The sequence below is a fragment of the Triticum urartu genome, chromosome 7A (genome assembly GCF_056163025.1).
Source record: "Triticum urartu cultivar PI428250 chromosome 7A, HENAU_Tu73, whole genome shotgun sequence".
Lineage (NCBI taxonomy): Eukaryota > Viridiplantae > Streptophyta > Magnoliopsida > Poales > Poaceae > Triticum > Triticum urartu.
In genome coordinates this window covers 571,832,684-571,841,290 of record NC_141879.1, presented here as the reverse complement: position 1 = coordinate 571,841,290, position 8,607 = coordinate 571,832,684, and positions in this window count along the sequence as shown.

Here is an 8,607-nt window from a genome sequence, read left to right as displayed (position 1 = left end):
GGTATGTAGATCCACTCCTCCCTCGTTGCTAGATGACTCCATAGATTGATCTTGGTGACACGTAGGAAAATTTTGAATTATTGCTACTTTCCCCAACAGGGGTATATATAGCCTCCACACAAAATCCAACCGTTACACACAGTTTTCCAATCTCGGTGGGACCGAATCAACAAACTCGGTCGGACCGAAAAGGTAAACCTAGTGACCGTTAGAGATTTTCGGTGGGACTGACATGCAACTCGGTAGGACCGATATGGTTAGGGTTTGGGCATAACATAATCTCGGTGAGACCGATTACACAAACTCGGTGAGACCGAGTTTGGTAATAAGCTAACCAGAGAGTTGGTCAGGCAAACTCGGTGGGACCGATTTGCTCTTTCGGTGAGACCGAAAAGTTACAAAAGGGAAACAAAGAGTTTACATTGCAATCTCGGTGGGACCGATTTGCTCTTTCGGTGAGACCGAAAAGTTACAAAAGGGAAACAGAGAGTTTGCAATCCCATCTCGGTGAGACCGAGATCCCTATCGGTAGAACCGAATTGCTAGGGTTTGGCAGTGGCTTATGACAAGTGAAACTCGGTGGCGCCGGATAGAAAGAATCGGTAGGATTGAGTTTGGCTTAGGGTTTAGGTCATATGTGGATATGGGAAAGTAGTTGATGGTTTTGGAGCATATCACTAAGCACATGAAGCAAGAGGCTCATTAAGCAACACCTCATCCCTCCTTGATAGTATTGGCTTTTCCTAAAGACTCAATGTGATCTTGGATCACTAAAATATAAAATGAAGAGTCTTGAGCTTTTGAGCTTGAGCCAATCCTTTGTCCTTAGCATTTTGAGGGTTCCACTTTCACATCCATGCCATGCCAATCATTGAGCTTTCCTGAAATAGTCATCTTGGAATAGCATTAGCTCAATGAGCTATATGTTGTTATGAATTACCAAAACCACCTAGGGATAGTTGCACTTTCAATCTCCCCCTTTTTGGTAATTGATGACAACATATAGATCAAAGCTTCGACAAATGATAATAAGCATGAAATATATCGTCTCTTTGAGAAGTATGTGACAAGTAAGAGCTCCCCCTAAATTTGTGCATATTTAAAATTTGCTTTGGACTGCAAATGCACAAAGAGTTAGAGTCATGGGTTGCTCTTCCATGTCACATACATCTTGGTGGAGCGCTTAAAATGATAAGAATGAAATACATGCACTCATCACCAAGAATAGTGAATGATCACATAAGATAGATAAGATGATAATATTAAGCAAACATTAAGTGTAGCTTATGATCAAACACATGATCATCAATGTCTCACGAGCAATGACATAGTATCTCACACAAAAGCAAACAAAGTTCGAAAAACCACCAAATAAAACAATAGAGAATAAAAGCAACACTCTCTCTCGAAGCCTATGATCTATACATTTTCTCCCCCTTTGGCAACAAGTTACCAAAAAGTTCCTAGAAAATGCATAGTGCTAAGTCGACACTCAGGCTTGATCTTCAGATGTGGTCGGAGTCGAGGCTGAAGTGGACGCTGGAGCTGGTGGAACTGAGGCTGTAGCTGGTGCAGACGTGGTGGCTCTGGGGTCAGCAACTGGCACTGCAGACGACCTCGGACCTCGTGGCACTCTGGCAAAGGCATCACTTGTAGTCTTGCCTCTCCTCTCCTGCATGTCATCCTGGAGCTGCTCCACTGCAGTCTGAATCTCTGTCACTTTGACATCCAAGTCATAAAACTTTTGTTCCATGATCCTCTCTAAGCTTGCCTGGTTCTGAGTTAGGGTGGCTAGTCCTTGCTCAATCCGCAGGGTGGATGCAATCAAGTAACCAAGCTGCTCTTGTTTGGTTTTCAGGAAATATTCAGATGCCTCCTCTTGAGTAGGCATCTTGGCAGCTTTCTCCTTCCTCGCCTTCTCCTTCTTGGCTTGTGCTTGGGTAGATGATGGCTCATTCTCAGTCATGATCACTTGATTATCTTCAAAGTCTGGACGGATGGGCAGGTGTTCCTTGTCCAATAAGTATATGCCCGTGCCCATCTTAGAGTTGATGAGCTCCTGAATCTGTGGGGCATATCCACAGCTCCTCTTCTGGTCTGCTGCTGTCCTCTTGATTGTTTCAATCATAAGGCTCATGACTTTGAATTTCTGTGGCATGTCAAAGATATGAAGCAAGTTGATCGCGTGGCCCCTGATCATCTTGTGATCTCCAGACTTGGGCAATAGGGTGTGCCTAAGAATCCAGTTGATGGTTGGCAGCCCTAACAGAAGATAGTGTACTGAGCCAAACTTGAACGTATCAAGTGCTTCATTTGGAATCTCCTTGTACATGTTTGACATTGAGTTGTGGTCCATCTTCTTCTTGGCATAAATGTCCAAGTCATCGTCATGCTCTTCTGGGGCATTAATCAGCTGAGCCCATTCAGCAACTGTAGACTGGTACCTCGTACCCTCTGAAATCCATACAATCCTGCCATCTGGATAGAAATGGGCTGTGGAGTAGAACTGCATGATGAGTTCCTCGTTTCACTTTGTGAGCTTCTGCCCAACAAAGTCCTCTACTCCACATGCCTTGAAGCTGTCCTGCACTCCAGGGTAGTACTCTTCGTTGTCCTTGATGTATTGCCAATCAACCCATCTCATATCATAGACAATTGGCTTCTTGTCTAGCAGCACTGTCTCATAAAAGTCTTGCTGCTCCTTGGTGTGAAACCTGTAGTCAACTGCAGTCCTTCTCCTTGAAGCATACGGGTCTGCTTCTCTCCACTTCCGGAGCCCTGAATCTCTCCTGAGTTTCATATCCTCAGCCACAGGATGAGCATCGTTGTGGTCTGGGATCTTGGGCTTGAGCTTTCTAAGAACATTCTCTTCTTCTTCTTCTTCTTCTGCAGCTTCAGGCACTGGGGCCTTGTTCTTCTCAGTAGCTGGGATGCTTCTTGTGTTCCTCTTTGGCTTTGGCTTTGGAGCTGGCTTGGCCTTGGAAGCAGCTGCCCCTGTTCTTATGGCATCACCCATCAGCTTGGGTGCCTTAGGTGCTGGTGCAGCTACCTCTTCTTCTTCCTCCTCATCTTCCATGATGGAAGCCTTGCCAAGCACTCTGGCTACAGTTTTCTTCACCCTTTCTTTCCTCTTCTTGCCTTCAGCAGCAACTGGCTCAATGGGAGTGGGCTTCTCAGTTGAAGCTCTGGCCTTTGACATAGGCTGCGTGCATGCTGGCCTTTTGATCTTCATCCCTGGTTTTATGCCCTGTGCTGGCTCAACTCTCTTGGAAGTTGCTTCCTCTTCTGCCACATAATCCTCATCTTCTGAGTCTGAGGTTCTCTTCTTTCTCTGTCTTGTGGCAGCTTTAGGCAGATTGCTAGGGGTGCTCCTGCTGCCATCATCTGAGGAACTTGAGGGACTAGTGCCCTCACTCATCTGCACTTGCTGCTCTGACAAGTTCTGGCTATCACTTTGGTCTGACATGATGCAAACTCTGACTGCTGACCCTGTGAATAGGTTATAGATGAGATAGAGTGGATAAGCATCACAAAATGCAGAGATTTTTGCAAAAGAATAATTCAAAAACTTAGTTTTAGTTTCCCACTGAAAGCATCTCGGATCTACCGATTTCTAAACTCGGTGATACCGAAGCAGTTTTGGCACCTAAACTAGTGAACTCGGTCAGACCGAGTCACAGTTCGGTGGCACCGAGACTGCTAGGGTTTCGCAGAGTTCCAAAATCGGTCACACCGATAAGTAATTCTCGGTCAGACCGAGTCTCACTTGTGCAATGGCATAAGCCAAATCGGTGGGACCGAGTTTTTCAACTCGGTGGGTCCGAGATGGTTTCGGCGGAAACCTAACCCTAAAATTTTCGAATTAAACCTAATCTACGAGTTCATTGACTAGATAGAAGTTTAACAAACGTGGCAAGAATCATGATGATCACAATGTGCTAAGAATCGGATTGGGGAATAGCACAAAGATCGAGTCCATACCCTAGTTCGGCGGAGACTCGCTACGGCGGCAACGGCGGGGTTGAATTTCCGTTGACGGCGACGGAGACCAACGACTGGAGGCGGCTGGCGGCGAGGAGACGATCCGGAGACCAAGTTGGCAGAGCAGGCTATCGCGCGGGCGAAGGGGTTCGGAGAAATTTCCAAATTTTTGCCCGTGACTGTATATAGCCCGACCCTGTCGGTGTGACCGAGTGGAACAACTCGGTGGCACCGAGATGCAAAACTGTATACAGTTGTTGCAACTCGGTGTGACCGAATGGTTCAAATCGGTTGCACCGAGATCGAAAACCTAGATCAACTTAATGATCTCGGTAGGACCGAAAGTAGGGTATCGGTCAGACCGAGAATCATAAAGAGGTTTTGGAAGTTTAAGTCTATGACGAATCGGGGACTCCGAGCGCTCCTCACACAGAGTGGTTCGAATCTGACTTGATCAAATTTTGTGATGCAGCATGAATAGAGTTTGAGACGAGAAAAGCATAGATAGCTAGAGGAGGTTCTTAGGCATTCTTGTCCATCCACTTGGCAAAAGGAAATAAAACCAAACAATCAAAACAACAAGTGGATGTCCTCGAATGAGTAAAATATGCAACCAGCATGCTCACACAATAAGATGGCAAATGAAATATGTGACAAGGCATGCACAACCAATTCTAGCATCTATCAAGCAATTTGCGATGACAAGGTCATCTATATATGAGTATATTGACTTAGGAGTCAAGTGAGAACACTTGATCATAGGTCATACTCATCGTTTAAGCTCAAGTGGGGTTACCACTTTTACATAAAGCATTGTTGTGTTCACATCTTTAGAGTTGCTTTAGTTCAAGTCTTAGAGTAAAGCTCCCCCTAGATGTGATATCCCCCCTTAGAGGGATGAACTAACCTCGGGTTTTGTCGATGATGACTTCATGTAGATGTTGAAGATGTGGATGCTCAATGTTGATGTAGATCACTTGGAGCTATCCATTTGAGTGAATTGCACTTTCAATACCTACATGGGTTAGTCCCACAAGGAAGAAACAAGGATATCAATAGACATAGAGTGATGCACACACAAGATGATGTCCATGAAAACTTTTAGGTTACCTTGTCCATTGTCTTACCAACAAGAGGGTTTGTGACTCCTTGAATTAGTGCAAGATGTGGAAGTTGATTGCACTTGTTCTTGCCAAAATGATAAGAGTGAAGTATGTTGGCGGAGTCACCCTCAAGAACTCTCTAGTTCTTCTTCTTTTGGATCCACACCATCTTGATGGGAACCCTTGGAGTTGTAGTCGTACTTGATGAAGTGGAACTTGAAGTAGTCTTGGGAATCCACTTGACTAAGGTCTTAGGAGCTTCTTCAAATGCATCAATTTCCTCTTGAAGCTTGTCCTTGCCTTTTTGCTTGTAGTCTTGTGGTGGAAGATCATCTTGATCTTGTGTCCCCTTGAAAGAAGTATCATACTTCTCTTGTTGAGGAACAAACTTTGTCTTGGGGTATTGATCTTCTTCCCACTCAACTCCATTGGCATTGAACTTTCATTCAAAACCAACACCTTGATTCTTTCGGTGCATTCCTTGCTTGCGCACAATTTCCTCGAATTGCTTACTCCCGGCAAGGCTTTTGTACACTCCTTTCTCTATAATTCCCTTCAATAAGCTATTTTCTTGCTCAAGTGTAACTTGGCTAAGAGAATCATTAGTGGAATCAGGAGAACTACTAGAAGCAACAATATTGGATTTAGCATGATCATTGTTACTGCTAGAGGAAGAATCTTTCTTGTTCTTGTTACTAGACTTGACTTGAGGCATGTAAGTGGATAAGAGTAAACGCTTGGCAATGTAAGAAGAACTTTTCTTGCGGAGATCATCATTGATTGCTTTTAAGAACTCATGCTCTTGCTCAAGATTGAGCTTTTCAAAGCATAATTTCTCATGAGCTCTTAAAAGTTCTCGATGATCTTCGAAGATAGTTTCATGAGCTAACGTAAGAGTGTTTAGTTCTTTAGTTAGAGCCTCAATCTTCTCCTTATCATTGTCATTCGTTTTATCTTGATTAGCATGATTAATTGACGTTTCATCATAGTATTCATCACTAGAGTTGTCAACAAGCAAATCATCACCTAACAAGTCATCTTCATCACTATTGAAATCAACATACTCGGGGTGTGTTACCTTAGGACCTTTGGCCATGAAGCATCTTCCAATTCCTTCATTTGGTGAGTCAAATATGTCATAGGAGTTGGTTGACACAAGTGCTAGACCGGCAACACCTTCATCTTGAGTATCTTCGGAGTCGGAGTGATAACTTCTCTCGGAGTGGCTGTCGGAGTCGGAGCCGGATACCCATTCACCAACATGAGCTTGATGTCTTCGTTTTGTGTAGCTCCTTGATGATTTTTCCTTCCTTTCCGAATCCTTGCTTCTCCGTGAGTATCTTCGTTCATAACGATCATCTCTACTCCTTCTCTCTCTTGGTGGTGATTCTTTGCTTCTTCTTTTTGGAGAATCTTCTCTTCTCTTGTAGGGAGCCGTACACTCATTGGAATAGTGTCCGGGTCTTCCACAACTGTAGCAGTTTCGCTCTCGACTAGAAGATCTTTTGTCATTGTAGGACCTTGACTTGAAGCTTCTATCTTTGCTTCTACTCTTGTAGAACTTGTTGAAGTTCTTCACCATTAAGCTCAATTCTTCATTGAAGTTTTGTTTCTCACTTGATGATGTAGGGGCTTCACATGAGGCTTTGTAGGCACCACTTGATTTGTTGTGAAGTTCCTCTTTATCCTTAAGTGACATCTCATGAGCAACAATTCTTCCAATCACCTCCGTTGGCTTGTGATCTTTGTAATTGGGCATCATTTGGATCAATGTGCACACGGTATCATATTTTCCATCCAAGGCTCTTAGAATCTTCTTGATGATGAATCTATCGGTCATCTCTTCACTTCCTAAGCCGGCAATCTCATTTGTGATGAGAGCAAGCCTAGAGTACATTTCAGCGACACCTTCGCCATCCTTCATTTTGAACTTGTCAAGTTGACTTTGAAGCACATCCAACTTGGATTCCTTGACGGAGTTGGTACCTTCGTGCATATCAATCAAAGTGTCCCAAATTTCCTTTGCATTCTCAAGACGGCTGATTTTGTTGAATTCTTCGGGGCACAATCCGTTGAAGAGAATATCACAAGCTTGAGCATTGTATTGCAACATCTTCAACTCATCTGCGGTAGCTTCACGGTTTGGTTCTTTCCCATCAAAGAAGTCACCTTGCAAACCAACACACACAATAGCCCAAACGGCGGGGTTATGTCCAAGAATATGCATTTTCATTTTATGCTTCCAACTAGCAAAATTAGTACCATCAAAGTAAGGACCTCTACGGTGATAATTTCCCTCGCTAGACGCCATACTCTCCTAGGTTGTGAAACCAAGGCTATGACCACCAAAAGCTATGGAGATCAAAGCAAATGGAGACCAAAGCTCTGATACCACTTGTAGGATCGAAAGTATGTCTAGAGGGGGGGTGATTAGACTACTTGACCAAATAAAAACTTAACCTTTTCCCAATTTTAGTTCTTGGCAGTTTTTAGCTATTGTAGGACAAGTCAAGCAATCATCACACAATTCAAGCAAGCATGCAAAGAGTATATTGGCAGCGGAAAGTAAAGCATGCAACTTGCAAGAATGTAAAGGGAAGGGTTTGGAGAATTCAAACGCAATTGGAGACACGGATGTTTTTCCCATGGTTCGGATAGGTGGTGCTATCCTACATCCACGTTGATGGAGACTTCAACCCACGAAGGGTAACGGTTGCGCGAGTCCACGGAGGGCTCCACCCTCGAAGGGTAATGGTTGCGCGAGTCCACGGAGGGCTCCACCCACGAAGGGTCCACGAAGAAGCAACCACCCACGAAGGGTCCACGAAGAAGCAACCTTGTCTATCCCACCATGGCCATCGCCCACGAAGGACTTGCCTCACTAGCGGTAGATCTTCACGAAGTAGGCGATCTCCTTGCCCTTACAAACTCCTTGGTTCAACTCCACAATCTTGTCGGAGGCTCCCAAGTGACACCTAGCCAATCTAGGAGACACCACTCTCCAAGAAGTAACAAATGGTGTGTTGATGATGAACTCCTTACTCTTGTGCTTCAAATGATAGTCTCCCCAACACTCAACTCTCTCTCATAGGATTTGGATTTTGTGGAAAGAAGATTTGAGTGGAAAGCAACTTGGGGAAGGCTAGAGATCAAGATTCATATGGTAGGAATGGAATATCTTGGTCTCAACACATGAGTAGGTGGTTCTCTCTCAGAACATATGAGTTGGAATTGTGTATGTGTTCTGATGGCTCTCTCTACGAATGAAGAGGAGGTGGAGGGGTATATATAGCCTCCACACAAAATCCAACCGTTACAAACAGTTTTCCAATCTCGGTGGGACCGAATCAACAAACTCGGTCGGACCGAAAAGGTAAACCTAGTGACCGTTAGATATTTTCGGTGGGACTGACATGCAACTTGGTAGGACCGATATGGTTAGGGTTTGGGCATAACGTAATCTCGGTGAGACCGATTACACAAACTCGGTGAGACCGAGTTTGGTAATAAGCTAACCAGAGAG